The sequence below is a fragment of the Hemitrygon akajei genome, chromosome 10 (genome assembly GCF_048418815.1).
Source record: "Hemitrygon akajei chromosome 10, sHemAka1.3, whole genome shotgun sequence".
NCBI classification, from domain to species: domain Eukaryota; kingdom Metazoa; phylum Chordata; class Chondrichthyes; order Myliobatiformes; family Dasyatidae; genus Hemitrygon; species Hemitrygon akajei.
In genome coordinates, this window is record NC_133133.1 from 70,589,559 (window position 1) to 70,610,084 (window position 20,526).

Sequence of the window (20,526 nt, forward strand, 5' to 3'; positions counted from 1 at the left end):
TGTCTTTCCTGACCGGGGGGTGGAGGGGTGTCACTCTGTTTGGCACGTAAAATTTGTGGCTGGGAAACAATCTCAGATTCTAGGTCCTCCTCAGTGGTGTTTGTAGGAGTTGACTCTGGGACTCCAGGAAGTGTCTGACAGCTCTGGAAACCTTTCTTTTCTAGCCATTACTCTGTTCTCCTCAAATGATCCATATGTCATCTCCAGATGACATCAGATGCAATATTTACTGTGTAGGAGAGTGGTTCAGTTCCGTATTTAACCTTTCCAAGTACCCACTTTGGATCATCTCCGTAGTTCCTTACCAGTACTGCTCATCCAGGATTCAAACATCAAGTCTCCTTGTTTAAGGAGATCCAAGCATGAGCGCAAGGGATGACCCAGGAACAGCATAGCTGGTGAGTTGTTGGTTGTAGAGTGTGCTGCTGCCTTGTGATATGCAAAAAGAAAATTGGCAAGCTTTTCATTCGGTGTAGTGTGTTCTGCTGACATCGCTCACAGTGTATTCTGTAGACGCTGGACAAACCTTTCCGCCAAGCTATTTGTGTCTGGGTGGTACAGTGCAGAAGTAATATGTCTTATTCCAATCATTTTCAGGAATGACTGAAACTGTGCCACAACAAACATCAGTGCATTGTCACTGACTAAGTGTTCTGGAGCAACAGTCCTCGAGAAGAGGCTTCTCAACACATCAACAGTGTGCGAGGTTGTATTAGCAGCTACTGGAAACACTTCTGGCCAGTTTTTAGCTGCATACACTACTACCAAGAAATGTGCCCATGAATCATCCAGCAAAATCCACAAGAATCCTCTGCCAGGGTAATTCTGCCATTCCCAGAAATGGGGAGCAGCTGCTCTTGGCACCTTCTGGACATGTTGGCATTCCGAACAGTGTATGGCGAGCTGCTCGATCTGCTGATCTATCCCAGGCCACCAGGCAAAGCTTCGAGCCAAAGCTTTCATTTTGACCATGCCTAATTGCCTGGCATGTAGTTTATCTAACACTTTAGCTCTCATCTTGAATAGTACAACAACTCTGATCCCCACATAAAGAAACCTCCACCAAGGGCAAATTCACCTTGGCACTGGTAAAATTGGGGGAAATGGAATTTCTGCTGCACAATCCAGTCATTTTGGGTTGCCGTGAAGACCTGAGACAGTGTGAGGTCATTACTAGTTTCCCTTTGGATCACCTCAAACTGCTAAAGCAAGAGGTTAAGGATCTCCAGGCAGTTGATCAGCACAGGTCTTAGTAGCCCATCCAGGCCAGATGCTGTTTGTGGGTTCACCCTCCTAAAGGCTGCTCGCACATCGACCACAGAGACTGAAATCATGTGATCATCGGGAACGTGGGAGCTCATGATGGTTCCTCCATAGTTTGACAGCCAAAGCGAACATAGAAGGCATTGAGATAATTGGGAAGCAAAGCCTATGTCGCTTGATTTAACTTCATAAAGGTGATCGTATTCAAGGCAATAGCCACAACTGTCAAGCATCCTTCATAGATTCAAGTTATCCTCTACCCTGGGGAGAGGGGATTGATGTACCTTCAGTACTGGGTTGATGGTGATCTTAAAATCACCACAGTTCCTGACAGACCCATCCTTCTCAGCTACCTGGGACCATTGGCATTGCCCATGGGCTCCACTTAAATTTTCAAAGAATTCCTTCGGCCTCTATGCAGTTTAAATCACTTTATCTTGTATGGTATAAAGAAACAGACAGGCTTTATAAAACCTGGGTGTGGTATTTTTATTTAACACTATTCTACCTTTGACATGTTTGAATTTTCCAATGCCATGCTGTGGCATCATCCAGTACTTTTTTTAAATCGCTTTCAGTTGACTCCATTGCAAGGAATGCATGTGTGAATAGTGGATAGATCTCTGGTCAAGTAGTAGTTGTGTCAGCCAATCATAACCCTACAGTGTTAGCTCCCCTGTTCTAACTACAAGCAAGCTCAATGTGGCTTGTTGGTTGTTGTATTTCTCTGTTGCTAATGTCATTCCCAAAGGGATTAACTTTTCTCCAGTAAAAGTATTTGGTTGGATATCTGCAGGCTTTGAAATGCTACTCAAACTCATTTTGTGGAATGATTTAAAACAGCCAAATTCAATCTAAACTAATTTGCTGTTCACTTCTGGAGTAAGTCATATTGCTTGTCTCTGGTTAGTTCTCACATCATAAATCTCAAGGCTACCCAGTCCTGTGTCACTTTCAGATTTTCCATCAACAGCATGCAAATTAGTGCTGTTTGAAACTGCAATTTGACTTTATCTGTTTGTCATCTTTGTGCAGTCTATTTTTATGAACTGTGGCTGTAACTGTTGCGTGTTCATCCATCTTCTGCTTTGTTTTAAACTCTAACGTCTGTCTCCCCTTCCAAAGACAAACATGCTGGCTTCAACAGGTACGTGGTCTTCTTGGGTTCATTTTAAAACTTCCTCATCATCACTGTTAAGCTTTGTAACTCCAGAAACTAATAAAAGATAAATGTCAGGAGCTGGGATACTGATCTACTTTGTTTTCCCCCCCCCTTTTTTTTAGTGATGACGTGAAGACATAGTGATGTATGCCATTCACGTACTTTTTACATATAACCCGTAATGAATTATGTAATCTAACAAAGAATGCATAATCAAACAATATATTTACAATATTAGTCAAATATTACTGAAATGTTGAATACAGTACAAGAAGAGCCAACTTCGCTTGCCTTTACATAATTCAGAAGCACTACTCTTTACCAATAAGATCAGGATCGGTGAATTTTCAATAAGTGAAAATAAAATGCAGTTCCTGAATTTCTAGTATCTATGTCTTTAAGCTGAAATGTTAATTCTGATCATCTTTCCTCAGACGTAACCTAAGCTATATGAGTACTTCTTTTGTTTTTAAGTTTTCAGTAAAATGGACACCACAAACACAAAGTTCAACAAATCCTTAGAAATAAATATTTCATATAACCATACATTGATCTAATTTCTTCTATTCATTCTTGAAAACAATCACATTTAAATGTCATACAGCTTTGGGGAGCACCAAATAAATCAAATTTATAGAGATATTGAAAAAAAATGTAGAGTAATTGCTTCTGGTAGCTTGGATACTAAAGTTGATAAGAGATCTCAATCTGGCCTGTACTGCATGCAAATTCCTCTTCTCCATTACAGAGGCCTGGTTACTGCCTTTACCAAGTAGTTACAGTACAAGAAGCTGAATAGTTGCATTTCAATGAATAAGGTTAAATATTACACTGACGTTAAAAAATGGGTTTGGTGGAATACAATTTTATCCTCAAGAAAATGAAGGTTAAAAATTACTCAGGATGCACAAAATCCTGTCATCATCTCAGATTGAACAAAAAGTCTGTGTTACAATATGATTTTACTATCAAACTGGCATGAAACAGTATTAACTATGTGTAGTCCAGGCTTCTGATGAAAAATTGTAAGAAATTTAGACAATTGGAGGGTAGAGAATATGCTTAGATATCACCCTTGATCAGCTTGTCCTTTTTCCAATGCAGAATCAATCTCAATCCCACAGTCAATAGTTATTAAAAGTCTTTCAGCTTCTGATCAAGATGGTGTCTTAGCGATAACACTTTGTGCTCAGCTGCAAAAGGAATCATCGCATCTCCTGCTTAGAACTACTGCAGCTGAAACCTTCATTCACATGCATGGCTACTTCAGTTAGCAACATTGTTTCAAGATGTTTAAAAAACCTATGGATTTTTTAAATTATCAGACTCCGGACTGCAAACTATCCAGGTAGCCAGAGCAGTTTCCATTGTTTAAAGAAGCACGGCCATCGGGCTGGGCTGCAGATAAAACTGAAGTGCAGGGCCTTGAGACCCCGCTCCCTACTGTCCTCCTAGCTAATGCACAGACTCGGGAAAATAAAACTGAAGACCTCAGAGCAAGATTGCAGAATCAGAGGGACATCAGGGACTGTAGTGTACTCTCCTTCACAGACATGGCTCTCCCACAGCATCGCAGACACAGCACTCCAGCCCACAGTCTTCACTTTCTGCCACATGCACATGATGGCGGAGTTTGCTTCATGATTGACTCATCGTGCTGCACAAACGTGGCAGTTCTCTCTCAGCCCTGCTCTCCCCCCTCACCTGGAATACCTGGCAGTCAAGTGTCATCTGTTCTGTCTAGCAAGGAAATCATACACTGTCATCCTGGTTACATTGTACATTCCATCTCTGACTAATGTCAGGCTGTCTGTGGAGGTGCTGAGCACAATGATCAATAAATGATCAATCGCGGTGCCCTCCTGATCATTGTGGGGGACTTCACCCAGGCCAGCTTGAAGAATCATCTGATAAACTATCACCTGTAGAACCAGGGGAGACAACTCATTTGACCACCATTACATCACAATCAAGAATGCCTATCGTGCCCCAATGAGTACCTGGCAGGGCACTGAAAACATGTGCCACCCAACTGGCTGGAATATTCAAGGGCATCTTCAGCCTCTCACTGCTGCATTCAGAGCTTTGCATCTGGTTCAAAAGGACATCAATCTTAACGGTGCCCAAGAAGAGCAGGGGTGACCTACCTCAATGACTACTGCCTGGTTGTTCGCACATCTACTGCGATGAAATGCTTTGAGAGGTTAGTCATGACTAGAATTAACTCCTGCCTGAGCAGGGATCAGGACTCACTAATTTTCCTATCTCCACCACAGGTCTACAGTGGACAGAATCTCACTGGCACTCCACTTGACCTTGGACCACCTGGACAATTGCAATACCTATGTAAGGCTGATGTTTATTGATTACAGGTTAGCATTCAACATTATCACCTTCTCTATCCTAATCAATAAGCTTCAAAATCTTGGCCTCTGTAGCTCTCCCTGCAGCTGAATTCTTGACTTCCTCATCAGGAGACCACAGTCTGTGCAGGGCAGAAGTAACATCTGCTCAAGCACAATCAATGTAGGCACATTTCAAGAATGCCCACTGCTCTACTCTCTCTACGCTCATGACTGTGTGGCAAGGTACAGCTCAAATGCCCATCTACATATAAATTCAGCGATAACACAACTGTTATCTCAGATGGTAATAAGGGGGCATAAAGAAGTGAGATAAATTGGTTCAGTGGTATTGCAACAACCTTGCATTCAACCAAGGAATTAGTTGTGGACTTCAGGAAGGTGAAGATGGGAGAACACACACCAGTCTTTAGGCAGGGATCAGAAGTGAGCAGCTTCAGGTTCCCGAGTGTCAGCATCTCAGAGGATCTATCTTGAGCTCAAAATATTGATGCAATCATGGAAAAGGCACACCACTGGCTATACTTCATTAGGAGTTTGAGGAGAATTGGTATGTCACCAAAGATTAATTAAGTTCTAAAGATGTACCATGGAGACCATTTTGATTGGTTGCATCACCACCTGGTATGGAGGATCCAATGCACAGGATCAAAAAAAATGCTGCAGAGGGTCATAGACTCAGACAGCTCCATCATGGGCAAAAGCCTCTCCACCAAAGAGGACATCTTCAAGAGGCAGTGACTCAAGAAGATGATATCCATCATTAAGGACTTTCACCATTTGAAATCCAGTTGCCTCCTCCCTGATGGCAGTACTGAGAAGACAGCATGAGTAGAGGGCCATTTAATCTACTCTAAGATTAATCTAACCAGTCCCTCCTACATAGCCCTCCATTTTTCTATCATCCCTGTAAGTATCTAAGTTTCTTAAATGACCTTAATATATCTGCTTCTACCATCATTCACCTCTCTCTGTGTTCTGAACTTACCTCTTGACATTCCCCTATATGTTCCCCCAATCTCCTTAAAATTATGCTCCTCCTATTAACTATTTCTGCCCTGGGGAAAAAAATCTTGGGCTATCCACTCAATCTTATCATCTTGTACACATCTATCATTTTGGATGATGTCTTCAGGAGAGCAAAGATAGCCTTATCTTAGATCTCTCCTGGGCACAACCAAATGATGTAATTATGAAGAAGGTATTCAGCAGCTATATTTCATTAGGAGTTTGAGGAGATTTGGTATGTCATCAAAGTCTCTATTAAATCTCTTGTTACGTACCCGTGACACGTGACAGTGGTACCCTTGTCACGTGACTGGGGTTGAAGTTATACTGGACATGAGGTAATGGTGGAGTGATGTCATTTTCCCGCCAGTAGAGGTCATGTGACAGGTTTTTTCTACAGGGTATAAAAGGGAGACCCACCCTGTCAGGTGGGGCAGTTCGTGGCAGGATTTGCCAAGATGACTTCATGTTACTGTGTGATTTAATGTGATGACGCAGTTTAGTTAAAAATGAAGTTTTATATAATGCCTAAAGTTTAAAAGGTCAGAGCCAACGGTTTCTTTGCTAATGGAGAGTGAAGTTTGGAAGACAAATCGAGAAGAAAAATCGATTTTCGATGGATTGACTTCGACCTTGTGTGATCCTCATTCGGAAGGATTTCATTTACTATTCTCACGATAGTCTCCGCTGGAAAAAGCAGGAGATTGAGAATATTGTGGAAGGAAGGTCAGTCACTTTAAGTTGTTATATTTAATAAAATTCGACGTGGGAGTTCGACGCTGGGAATCGAAGGACATCGACGTGGAAAAGAATTTACATCGCTTTAAAAAGTCTCTCCTTTTAAAAGTACCGTGAGCTTTTGAACTGTCGGCATATCGTTTTAAAGTCTGTTTTCTTTCGGCATATCGCTTTAGAGAACTGAGTTCTTTTCAATACCATTTTAAAGACTGTTTGGGACTGCAACGCTATTAAGGACTGTTTGAGCAGCTGAGCTCGGATCATTGTTTGGGTTTGTTTACATTTGAAGGGGGTTTGTTATCAGTGTTTAATAAACGTGTTATTTGTTATAAAACCCCTTGCCTAACTCATCTATATTATTGTTGCCCGAATACGTAACACTCTACAGATATACCGTGGTAACCATTCTGGCTGTTTGTATCGCCATCTGATGTGGAGGTGCCAATGCAGAGCATTAGAAAGATCTTACAGATGGATGTAAACTCAGCTACCTCCATCATAGGCACTAGCCAAAAACCACGAAGGACATCATCAAAAGGCAAAGCCTCAAGAAGGTGGCATCCATCATAAAGGACCACCACCATCCAGGACATGCCCTCGTCTCATTACAATCATCAGGAAGGGAGTCTAGAAGCCTGAAGACACACACTCAACATGTTAAGAATAGCTTTATTCGCACTGCCATCAGATTTCCAAATGGACTATAAACTCATGAAGACTACCTCACTATGTTACTCTCTTTGGCACAAGTGATTTATTTGTTTTATATTTCTTACTGCAACTTATAAAATTTTTATTGTATTGCATTGTACTGTTGCACAAAACAATACATTTCACAACATATGTCAGTGATAACAAACCTGATTCTCCCTGATAATTATCTAAATCAGAAAATCCTCTATCACACAAAGTTTACACAATTCTTTGTTATTTTTTCAGAACCAGCTCTGGTTCTTGATTTTTTTAGGAAAGAGTTAAATGCAATTCCTCTTTGGTAAATGCTAAAACAAAATGAAAGGAGGGAAAGAAGTTGCAGAAACACTTTGTAGTCTTGTTAGGCACACTGCAGCAAAGGACTAAAAAATAGTGAATTAGGCATCATGGCTTAAAACAAAAGAATGCCTTACCTTGGAAAAACTTTGAGAAATTGTACTGAGCAACAGTGTAAATTCACTTTTACAAGACACAGGTTAATCAAAGGTAGTTAATATGTAGTTCCTAAGCAAAATGTTTGACTACAATTAAGACCTCTAGGAGGGGAGATCAACTGATATAACATATTTGATGGAGTCTCCATGGATTACAGCATATCATTTGACCAACCTCCACCCAAAACTAGTCCAAAAACAAATTACATGAGATAAAGTTAAAAATACCAAGTTGCGTCCAAGATGTGCACAATGATAGAAAGCTAAGCATAATGGTGGACAGTGGTTTTGGTAACTGAAGGACCCGTATCTGAGATGTTCATCAGTTCTCAGTATTGTAAGGAAAGTGTTACATGTGATTCCTCCTTGGTAAATGCTAAAATAGAACGGAAGTCTAAGACAAAATGGTGCTAGCTTGGAGTGGGATTGTTCTCGGAAAGTACAAGAGAACTAGTCCACAACTATGTTTTGAGAAAGTCAAGGAAGTGCAAGTCTGCAGCCATGAGAGTGGAGAGTGCTGGAAAACATGTGTGTCTGGCTGAAGATTGTAAGAGACAGTGGGGGTGCAGCTGATGGAAAAGTACGAGTGGGAAGTGGTTTTGAAGGGCATAAAAAAGGGGTACTTTCTTTGTGTAGTAAGGAAGAGAGCTTTGTCTTAGGTTAGATAACAGCTTGGGTGGAGATAGGGAACAGTACGTCAAGAGAGTCAGAGTACGTTGAGTCAGGGTTAGAGTGAAAGAGAGAGACAGAAACAAGAACAGGCTACATGTGAAATTGTTGGAGATTGCAGAGAAAGGCTTGTTGAGTGGATGATAAGTATTGTTTTGATAACTGTACTGTTACCACTGTAAGCATTTGTTTTTCTCTCTGTATTGCATTTGTGCTAATTCTAATAAAGTATTCTCTTGTGGTTGACAATATGTTAAGTGTCTCCTTTGTTTGTGAATGCATATGCAAATACCCTGAGCTGAATAAGGAAAGAATACATAACAAAATTCAAATTAATTTTTGTTACAGGTATTAGCCTCTAGACTTTTGTTGTATATATCCCTGATTTGAGTCAGGATTAAAAAGTTTACAGATGCCACAAAGATTGACCATGTGATTAATCATGACAAATAAAGTTGTCAACTATTAAAAAAAACTGGCTAAGTGGTCAAAAAACTGCAATAAAAGTTAAATTCAGGAAGTGCAAAGCGATTGATCTGATGAGGAAAAACACATTGAACTAGGGTAGAATAATTATCTTCTTAGTAAGTCCCTTCAGGTTAAGGATAGTTTGGAAGGGTATTAAGGGGTGTAGATGATAGAGAGATCCTGACCTGCATGTCCATAGATCCTCAAAGATATAAGCTCAGCAAAATAATATGCTGATAATTACAAGTAGCCACTTGACTCATAGTTACCATCAGGAAGGAGGTACAGAAGCCTAAAGACAAACTCAGCAATTCAGGAACAGCTTCTTTCCCTTAGCCATCTGATTTCTGAATGGACGTTGAAACCCTGAACACTACTTCACTATATTTTTATTTCTGTCCTTACATTAAGTCAAGTCAAGTCTCTTTTTATTGTCATTTCGACCATAACTGCTGGTACAGTACGCAGTAAAAACGAGACAAGGTTTTTCAAGACTGTGGTGCTACATGAAACAGTACAATAACTACACTGAACTACTTAAAAACAACACAGAAAAAAAACTACACTAGACTACAGACCTACCCAGGACTGCATTAAGTGCACAAAACAGTGCAGGCATTACAATAAATAATAAGACAATAGGCACAGTAGAGGGCAGTAAGTTGGTGTCAGTCCAGGCTCTGGGCATTGAGGAGTCTGATGGCTTGGGGGAAGAAACTGTTACATAGTCTGGTCATGAGAGCCCGAATGCTTCGGTGCCTTTTCCCAGATGGCAGGAGGGTGAAATTTGTATGAGGGGTGTGTGGGGTCCTTCATAATGCTGGTTGCTTTGCAGATGCAGCGTGTAGTGTAAATGTCTGTAATGGCGGGATGATCTTCTCAGCTGAGCTCACTATCCGCGGCAGGGTCTTGCAATCCGAGATGGTGTAATTTCCGAACCAGGCAGTGATGCAGCTGCTCAGGATGCTCTCAATACAACCCCTGTAGAATGTGATGAGGATGAGGGGGGACTTCCTTCAGCCTTTGCAGAAAGTGGAGACGCTGTTGGGCTTTCTATGGAGCTGGTTTTGAGGGACCAGGTAAGATTCTCCGCCAGGTGAACACCAAGAAAGTTGGTGCTCTTAACAATCTCTACCTAGGAGCCTTCAATGTTCAGCTGAGAGTGGTCGCTCCGTGCCCTCCTGAAGTCAACAACCATCTCTTTTGTTTTGTTCAGGTTAATCCATTGGAAGCACAGTCAAACTATAGATTTATTTACAGGTTTAAAGGATGCTACCAGAGCTAAAGAATGTTAAAAACAAAAATGTGCAGGTGCTGGGGATAGAACCATAGAACATTACAGCACAGAAACAGGCCTTTTCGCCCTTCCTGGCTGTGCCAAACCACTTTTCTGTCTAGTCCCACTGACCTGCACCTGGACCATATCCCTCCATACACCTCTCATCCATATACCTGTCCAAGTTTTTCTTAAATGTTAGAAGTGAGCTTGCATTCACCACTTCAACTGGCAGCTCATTGCACACTCCCACCACTCTCTGTGTGAAGGAGCCCTCCATAATGTTCCCTTTTCACCATTAACCCATGTCCTAGGGTTTTTTCCTCCCCTAGCCTCAGTGGAAAAAGCTTGCTTGCATTCACTCTATCTATACCCATCATAATTTCATATACCTCTATCAAATCTCCTGTCATTCTTCTACACTCCAGGGAATAAAGTCCTAACCTATTCAATCTTTCTCTGTAACTCAATTTCTCAAGTCCTGGCAACATCCTTGTAAACCTTCTCTGCACTCTTTCAACCTTATTAATATCTTTCCTGTAATTCGGTGACCAAAACTGCACACAATACTCCAAATTCAGCCTCACCAATGTCTTATACAACCTCACCATAACATTCCTACACTTATATTTAATACTGTGATTTATAAAGGCCAATGTGCCAAAAGCTCATTGTGAAATAAAAGGAAAATGTACTGGAGGGAAAAGAAGATTTGGTAGTTTAGGTCAAAGCTCAGTCTTGAGAACAAGAAAAACTTTAAACATGGATGGTTTTGTTATTTTTACTTGGAATAAAAGTAGAGGAGGGGAGAGTTAACCAAAGCATACAAAACTAAGTGATTTATGCCAGCTGAACAGGAACAACATATTTGCCTGGCAGAGTGGCTAATAATTAGTGAGCTCTGATGAAAGCAACCGTTGGATTAAATGCAAGTTGAGGACTTTGCTTTCACCTAAAACATATTATAGTAAGTGAAGTACCTACCTAAAAGGATAATGGAAGATGAAAAAGGAGCAGGAGTTGCTGTTGAAGAGTTATAACCTTTCAGATAATGGAATACAAGCTGGAAGTGGGCCTACCTAAATAACTGTTTGGCCAGCATTGACACGATTGACTAAATGGTCTCCTTATTGTGCCACAAAAGCCTCTGTGATCAGTTTACGCAGCAAAGATAACACTCATTTGGTGAATATCTAAAAATAATTGGCAGTCCCATCTGCTCTGAATAGATGAATGATTTTGTAAGTAACTGTTACATCACTGAAGCCAGTGTTAAATCAGCTGACTTCACCCACATTCCCCAAGACAAGTAGATCTCAGGAAGAAAGTTTAAAACAAATGTCATTGACATGTAAATGCATCAGGCACTTGACTTATCCTCACTACACAATTATGTACACTCACTCACCTGCTCTACGTCAGGTTGTTGCAGTACTAGACAGAGCCTGCAAGAAGCTTTTGTTTACTCAAAGCTGCAAGATTAAGCATTCTACCAAGAGATCATTCCCCTCATTTCTAAAATGAGATAGGCTAACATGTGTATTTATATACAGTACTGTGCAAAAGTCTTAAGCACACTAGATTTTTTATATAAATTTAGTTTTGGGTATTTACTTTTTTGTCTTCTGCATTAGTATGTCAGTAGAAAAGAGCAAAATTTACAGCACTATGCAAAGGTCTTGGGTACATATATAGCTAGGGTGCCTAAGACTTTTGCATAGTGTCAACGTGGGGTGGAGAGCATGTATGTAAACTTGGCGGGAGCAAAGGGTGTTGGAAATGGTGAGGGTGGAGTGCCACGGGAGGGGAGTACAGACACATCCAGCACTGAGACACTAGGCAAGGTAATTTGATTCCAAACAGTTGATTTGTTGATCATTACAGAATGTCTCTCTGGTGCTTCCTGCTCCCTCCCCTCTCCCTTCCCCTTTTCCCAACCATGATTCCCATCCCCCTGACCCTTTCCTACTCTCTGTCCACAATAGATACCTATATCAGAATCAGGTTTATCATCACTCACATTTGTCAAGAAATCCGTTTTTTTTGTGGCTGCAGTACAGTGGAAGACAGAAATTTTCTTAGGCACCATAGCTATATAAATGTACCTAAGATTTTTGCTCAGTAATTATAGATGTCCAAACATTAACTTTCCAAAAAACTAAATGTTACAGAGTATTTTTGTATTTCATTAAAGAAAGGAACTTATTAAGTAACAGATCACTTTTCAAACAAAAACTTGATTATTTTGTAGGCATATAACCCACAGCGTGATTAAACAAATGTAACAAGCAGGTGCTAATGATCAATGACATAATGAGTTGAATGAACTAAACTGATTAATTAAATCAGAAACAGGTGTAGAAGGAATCAAGCTAGGTGAAGGACAACCAAAGTAATAGGTGAGGGTGTGGTCAATGTGACAGTTTAACCTTCAAATCATCAATTCTTACACCATGGCAAGAGTGAGCAAAGCAACAAGACACAAGGTGGTCATCCTGCATTGGCATGGTCTCACCCAAGCAGAAATCTCATGGCAGACAGGAGCTTCGAGATGTGCCGTCCAAGTTCTTCTGAAGAAGCACAAAGAAATGGGCAAGGTTGATGACCAGAAACACAGTGGTCGGCCACAGACACTGAGCGCAGTAGTCAAGAGACACATTGAGCTGGCGTCCCTTCTAAATCAGAAGGGGAACCATGGAAGCAAGTGCTCTGGACTGAAAATGGCTGAGTGTCTGCTGCTAACTGTGAAGCATGGTGGAGGTTCCCTGCAGATTTGGGCCTGCATTTCTGCAAATGGAGTTGGTGATCTGGTCAGAATTAATAAAATCCTCAATGCTGAGAAGCACAAATAGATTCTCATCCATCACACAATACCATCAGGGAAGCATCTGTTCAGCTCCATCTTCATTCTGCTGCAGGACAATGACCCCCAAAACACAGCCAAGGTCATAAAGAACTATCTTCAGCGAAAAGTAGAACAAGGAGCTCTGCAACAGATGGTATAGCCTCCCCAGAGCCGTGATTGCAACATCATCGAGGCTGTCTGGGATTGCCCAAAAAGACAGATGAAAGCAAGGCAACCAAAGTTTGCAGAAGAACTGTGGCAAGTTCTGTAAGATTCTTGGAACAACCAAACAGAGATTTTCTTATAAAACTGCACAACAGCGTACCTAAGAGATTTGATGCAGTTTTAAGAGTGATCACACCAAATACTGATTCAATATAGCTTTTTTTAACTGTTTACTGCTCTTTATGGTCGTTTTCTTTGATATTTAGAAACTTTTCATTTCATTATTTTTAAAAGCATCTTCGCTTTACAGAATTTTTTATATCTGCCTAGGACTTCTGCACAGTTTTGCATTGCATATCATTTTCCAGATATCCAAAACCACAACAAACATTTAGATAACAAGTAAGTGATAAAAGCAATTAATCAGATGTAAACTGAATTCATTCCAAAGGGGCAGACACTACAAAAGGTGACTGTAAACAGGGAAAAATGTAATAGAATTTGTGAAGCAGCTTTAAAAAGTACTGAGAAATGGATAAGGTTAGGGAAGTAATTTAAACGTTTATGCCTTAGGCAGCTAAAGGAACGTCTGCAAATTTCAGAATTACAGGGTGGGGAGAGAGGCAAGAGGTGCTCAGACACTTGGTTAGGTTCCACAGATGAAGGTGGTTTTATAGATGGTGAGACAAGGCCATGGAAAGATTTGAAAATCAGCATGAAATTTTAAATTCCATGCATTAACAAATTTGTTGAATTTAATTTCATAACTTGTCACTGTTGGCATTTAATGCATGATAATAGCTCAAAACAAACCATCAAATATTCTGATAAAAGCTTCATAAATCTATGTCTGTCAGAGTACAAATCGTGCAACTGACAAAATAGCAGCTCACAGTATTATTGCCAGGTTTATTTTTACCCACAAGCATCAATATCGCATAGGAGAATTTGTACGAGCCAGAAGCCTTTAAGGTCAGACTAATACAATTTATCTCTAATGCTCTTAAATCATCGCCTCAAATTATTCCTACCACCAATAGAAGTTCTGTAATTACCATTTTTTCTCTATTATGTTACAAAACTCGCACTTATCTCAAAAATTTATCTCAAATGTACAATCCTAGTTTAGTGAATCAAATTTATAAGAATACTAGATATTATCACAACTCCTATTTGACTGATGTTGCTGAAATATTTTAGTGAAGGTTTAGAATTAGGAAAAGTTAAAAGCAATACATTATTCTGTCTGCACTGAAGCAAGTGCAACAGAGAACGAATTAAAACAAATATCCTAATTTAATGCTTTCCTGGAAATAGTTTGAAAAATAATATTTACTACATAGGAAATATCCTTAAGAAAATGTCTAATGGAGGCGAAATGAGCCAGCTTGAAAGATGATGAAGGCCTACCAGAATGATATTGACAGTGTCAATCACCATGTCTTCTTCGAACAGTGGGAATTTGTGATTGTTCAAATCACCACATAATCCAAACTATTTTATTCATATTACAGAACAAGAAAGCCTCCAATCTCTGCGTGTTTTAGTGCATGGAACATACATCACAGTGCAGGCCCTTTGGCCCATGATATTGTGTTGACCTTTTAACCTTCTCTGATCCTTCCCTCCTACATAGACCTCCATTTTTCTATTATCCATGTCCCTAAGAATTTCTTAAAAGCTCCTATTGTATCTGCCTCTAAACTACCCACCACTCTCTGTGTTTAAGAAAAACTACCTCTAACATTCCCAAAATGCTGGTGGAACACAGCAGGCCAGGCAGCATCTATAGGAAGAAGCACTGTCAACGTTTTGGGCCGAGACCCTTCGTCAGGACTAACTGAAAGGAAAGATAGTAAGTATCGGCCCGAAACGTCGACAGTGCTTCTCCTTATAGGTGCTGCCTGGCCTGCTGTGTTCCACCAGCATTTTGTGTGTGTTGTTTGAATTTCCAGCATCTGCAGATTTCCTCGTGTTTGCTCTAACATTCCCCCTATACTTTTATCCAATCACTTTAAAATTATGCCTCCTCCTTTTAGCCACTTCCACCCTGGGGGGAAAATATCTCTGGCTATCTATTCAATCTATGATTCTTATCATCTTGTACACCTCTATCATTTTGAATGATAACTTCAGGTAAGCAAGGATAGCCTCAACTCAGAAGATTTACCCTGGACCCAACATATTGAAGAAGGCATGGCAGTGACTATATTTCATTAGGACTCTGAGGAGATATGGTATGTCACTAAAGTCTCTAGCAAATTTCTACAGATGTACCAAGGAGACCATTCCGACTGGTCACATCACATCTGGTATGGAGGCATCAATTCAGAGCATCAGAAAAAGCTGTAAGGTTTGTAACCTTAGCCAGCTCTATTATGGGCACCAGACACCCCACTATTAAGTACATTTTTAAAAGGTAAAGCTTCAAGAAGGTGGCTTTCATCATTAAGGACCCTCACCATCCAGGAAATGCCCTGTTCTTATCACTACCATCAGGGAGGAGATACAGTACACAAAGACACACACTCAACATTTTAGGAACTTTTCCTCCGTATCAGATTTCTGAATGGTCCATGAACATGAGCTTACTACTTTGCTTTTATTTTTGCATGACTTATTTATCAATATTTCTTATTGTAACTTATAGTAATTTTTATGTATTGCATGCCACAACTGCGACAAAAGAACAAATTTTATGACATATGTCACTGATATTAAACCTGTTTCAAATTCTGACTGCCATCATCATTCATCCTTCCTCTAATCGTCACACAAGAGCAAGGAGTGAGGGGCACTTTGACAAAGGTATGTTATTTGTAACAAACAGAATTAATATTGCCCACTATCATTTGTACTTTGGTTGTTACAACTGAGGGTCTGTATAACAGCAATAAAGTTACTCGAGCATTAGAATTTCAAATTGCTATTTGATCTGCTGAATTCCTGACTTGTAATTATCCTCACATATTCAAAACCCTCCAACGAAAGAATGTCACAGTTGAATAATGAAAACCTGAACTGTATTTGCACTTGTATTTTCTCCATAATTTTTGGAAAGGGCAGCTCCTATTGAGAAATGACACCACAGATGGTAATTTCCTTCTGGTACCTTGTCTAAATGCCAATTCTTCATGAGAGCTTGATGACCTTTAACAGGGCATTTCAAAACCCAGAGCTACCAGCTTAACCCTGTCCCAACATAAGCACCTCCCGCAGAACCTTCAAGACAGCAGGTAATAATCAGAAGTAGGAATACTGTCATATTTCTCCAAATTTAAGGCCTATAAGGGAGGGTATGTGGTAATTGAGCTGGGGTGAACAGAGGGCAGATTACTAACTTTTGACTTTGTATCTTCATATTTATGATGCCTAACTTAACCTGGAAGATAACTGGAGAATTAAAATTGATAAGTCTCAATATAAACACCGGCAATATATTAAACACAAAAAGCTGGCAGAACTCAGCAGGCCAGGCAGCATCTATGGGAGGAGGTAGTGACGACGTTTCGGGCCGAAACCCTTCATCAGGAGGTCCGAAAATTTGTCACTACCTCCTCCCATAGATGCTGTCTGGCCTGCTGAGTTCTGCCAGCATTTTGAGTTTTTATTTATTTCCAGCATCTGCAGATTCACTCATGTTGGCAATACATTACACTCTGTCAACAGTTCATTCTCTAACTGCAGTTTCCTATCCTCTTTCCTTTCAGTCAAGGACATTATTATTCTACAAATAATTAATTCTAAATGCTGGGGACCAGTTTTGATTATCCATCCTGTGCTGTACTATTACCAGCATCAGTCAAGTAAACCACAGCTGGTGGAATGAAAATCCTGTTACAGTACTGTCAAGTGGAATCCTGCACCATTGCCCAGTCAGCAAGTCTGACAAATGAGGCAAGCTGCCTTTCAGAGATTATCCAACACCATCAGCTGCATACACGGCCCTTGGTGCATTTTGATAAAAGGATTCTTCAAATCATGTCACTTTTATAGCTATCTGCTCTTCCACTATGCTGAAGAGTCATGGAAGCCAAACTGTAGTCTGTATTCTTCAGTTCTGTTCAATGGTACTGAGAAAGAGTTGCTGTTAGAATTTCAATGGTCTTATTTCCTTCAGATTATCAACCTATGAAGGAAGATGCAATCGTTTCTCAGATGATTAATATTTACAAACTGATTAATTTCCTGTCCCTATTTCACACACGAGATGACTGGATAAAGAATGCTGTCTAGCTATTACAATCTCCAAGTCCTCATACTTCATCTTCCCCATAGTAGTTCATTTTAATATGGGCAGTAGTAGGAGGCACAGATTGCGTACATGCCTTGGCACAATGGCAGCATACTAAGTCCTTGTTATTCACAAGAATCGGGGCACAGTTTTCCCACTAGTAACAAATGAAAATACAAATAGCACAAAAGCTACTGACAGTGTCATGCAGCGATCAACACTGCCAAGGACTTCCATGCAAGCTTCAGATTTCAAACCATATCAACATCTGCACACTGGACCCTGATCCAAACCACGTTCCCGGCCTATACGTTCCAGCCAACACCCCCCCCCCCCCCCCCCCAACCCACAGCTTCCAGCTACACTGTGTCCATGATTCCACCTGCACTAATCTGCTGAGCATCTTCTACTTCTATTTCTTAAGCAGATTAAGTGCTGGCTTAGCCTTAGAAAAATCCATTTTATTGCTATGGTAACAATAACCATCAGGCAAATTGTCCTCAGAAAGGTATCAAAAATAATCAATTAGCGGGGGTGGAAAGATCAATACTACCAATAAACTTGTGGCATCACACATTGTCAATTTTTTATCTTTTTACAGCTGGGATTGAAGAAGCTTTAAAATAATCCTTGTTACCTGCTGCAAGTAGATCACTGCCGTCTGATATGCTGCATTCTCCTACTGTGAATATTTCAAATTGGACAAGGAGATCATATCCACCTGGTCAAGCTCAGTCCGTCACATAAACCAGACTCCTCTCCAGGGACTCTGTCTACACTTCCCACTGCCAAGGAAAATCAGCTAACATAATTCAAGACACCTCTCACCCTGGTCACACCTCTTCTCCCTGAAAAACACCCCCTCCCCCTTGCATCAGACATAAGATGTAAAAACTTGAAAACACCCACCACCAGGATCAAGGACAGCATCTCAAGTTCAGGTTCAAGTTGATTGTCAAACAGCCATACACATGCAAGTGAGACAACGTTCCTCTGGACCAAGGTGCACAACACAGTACATTTACCTCACATACATAACATATAAAGTAATATACCACAAAGAAATGAACAAATAATAAGGTTAACAGTACAACACTACTGGTGCTTCTTACGTGATAAGAACTGAGTGGTGACAGGAATAACAGTAGTCTAGGGGAAGAAGTTCTTTCCCATCCTCGCAATTCTTCCCCTAATATTACAGTACCTCCTGCCTGATGGGAGGGGAAGGGTTCAAAGAGACTGTTGGATGGATGGGAGGGATCACAGACAATGCTAAGGGCCTTGCATATGCAGTGCTCCTGATAATTATCTCTAATGGGTGGAATAGAGACCCTAATGATCTTCACAGCAGTCCTCGCAATCCTTTTTAGGGACTTGTGGTCAGAAGCCTTGCCAGTCAGTGTTGCCCTCTATTATTAGGCTCTTGACTCACCTCTTACACAGTAATGATCTCGAAATCTACCTCGCCATGGCATTTGCACATTATCTATTTGAACTGTGTTTTCTTTATAATTTAGCACTACCTTCTACAATCATTTTGTTATTGTTTTTCCCTTACACTAGCGCAAAGATTTTTAAAAAACCTGTATAGAGAGCGTGCAAAATTGTTGTATCTCGGTACATGCGACAATAATAATTTACTGAGTATGCCCGTAAAAATAAGGATCTCAGGGGTGCATGTGGCGACATATATGTGCTTTGATAATAAATTTACTTTGAACTTTGAATAATAAACCAATAAAGCAAATAGTTTGTCCACTATCAATACTGGCGTTACTGATCAGCACCTCCACTGTTTGCCCTTCTGCCCATGAACCCCGGACAAGAGTTGCCCAAGTTGGAGTGAGGGGTCAGTTCCCGCCTCCTCACCCCTCTCTAGACATAAGACCCTCCCCCCAGCTTGGGACATGCAACTTTTTTGGAAACTATACGGCCGTGTTCCTCCCCCCTCACTCGTGACACAGCTCAGTTCACCTGTCATATCCAACAAGTCCAGTGGGGTCCTCACCACTTTGGGAGCGGGAGAAGCCATGGAAAGATCCAGCCACTGCCTCTTTGGGTTTCCATAAGCTCGGGAGTCACTTCCACTGAGATTTTGTGGCGGCTGTTGTGGGCGGGAGGATGTGCTCAGGAGCCAGCACGTCAATCCCTTGAGGACAGCCCAACCCCTGACCAGCCACAAGCCCCTTCCCCCAAACCAGAAGTGTCTGGTCAAAACATGTCCTCATCGAACTGTCTTCCAGACTTTGGGCTGTTTCCGGGATAGGATACAAGCAGGACGCACGCCTCCATCGGTCATCGTTCATTTAAGTATGACGGGGCAGGGGAGTCTCATCAGGTCCTTTCTCCACCGCATTGCAAAGGCATTCCCCTCTGGTGCTGCTCAGTCAATGTGACCAGAACGAGACTGCAGCCAGCAGATGCTGTTGCAGTTACGGTTGAGCAGACACCCGACTTTGGTGGTCTGTTGGTTCTGGAATTTGGAACAATGCAACAGACTGTTGGAGGAGCTCAGCATCTTCTGAGGGGGGAAATAAATTGTGGAAATGCTGCACCAGGATCTCATGCCCTGATGCAGACTTTAGTGGGGTTGCATTGAACACAGAGTCATCAGAGTAAAAGCTGCCCAGATGACAGTCTCTACCCGAAACATCAACTGTAACTTTCCCTCCATAGTTACTGCCTGATGTACAAATCTCCTCCAACTTTTTCTGTATTGCTCTAGATTCCAGCATCTACAGACTCTTATGTTACCTCCCAACATTCTGCATTTAACCTAATCAGCATTTTAAAATGGGCTCATGGGGCAGGTGGCCCCAGGAGGAGAAAGACCAAAGTTGAAAGAGTAATTTTTGCTCCTAAGAAATGCGTACATCAGGACAATCTTCATTGACTACAGCTCTGCATTCAACACTATCATTCCCTTAAACCTAATCAATAAGGTCCAAGACCTGGGCCACAATCTCTCCTTGTGCAACTGGATCCTCGATTTCCTCACTTGCAGACCTCAGTCAGTTCAGATTGGCAACAATATCTCCTCCATAATCTCCATCAGCAGAGGCACACCACAAGGCTGTGTGCTTATCCCCCTGTTCTATTCACTTTATAATTATGACTGTAAGGCTAAACACAACTCCAATGCTATATTTAGGTTTGCTGATGACACCACTGATGTTGACCGAATCCA

General features: G+C 41.0%; 1 protein-coding gene across 6 annotated transcripts in view; it reads right to left on the minus strand.

Moving 5' to 3' along the window:
- Window positions 1–20,526, minus strand: part of elf1 (E74-like ETS transcription factor 1) — a 291,232-nt gene that overhangs the window by 19,936 nt on the left and 250,770 nt on the right. The gene's annotated exons all lie outside the window — the stretch shown is intronic.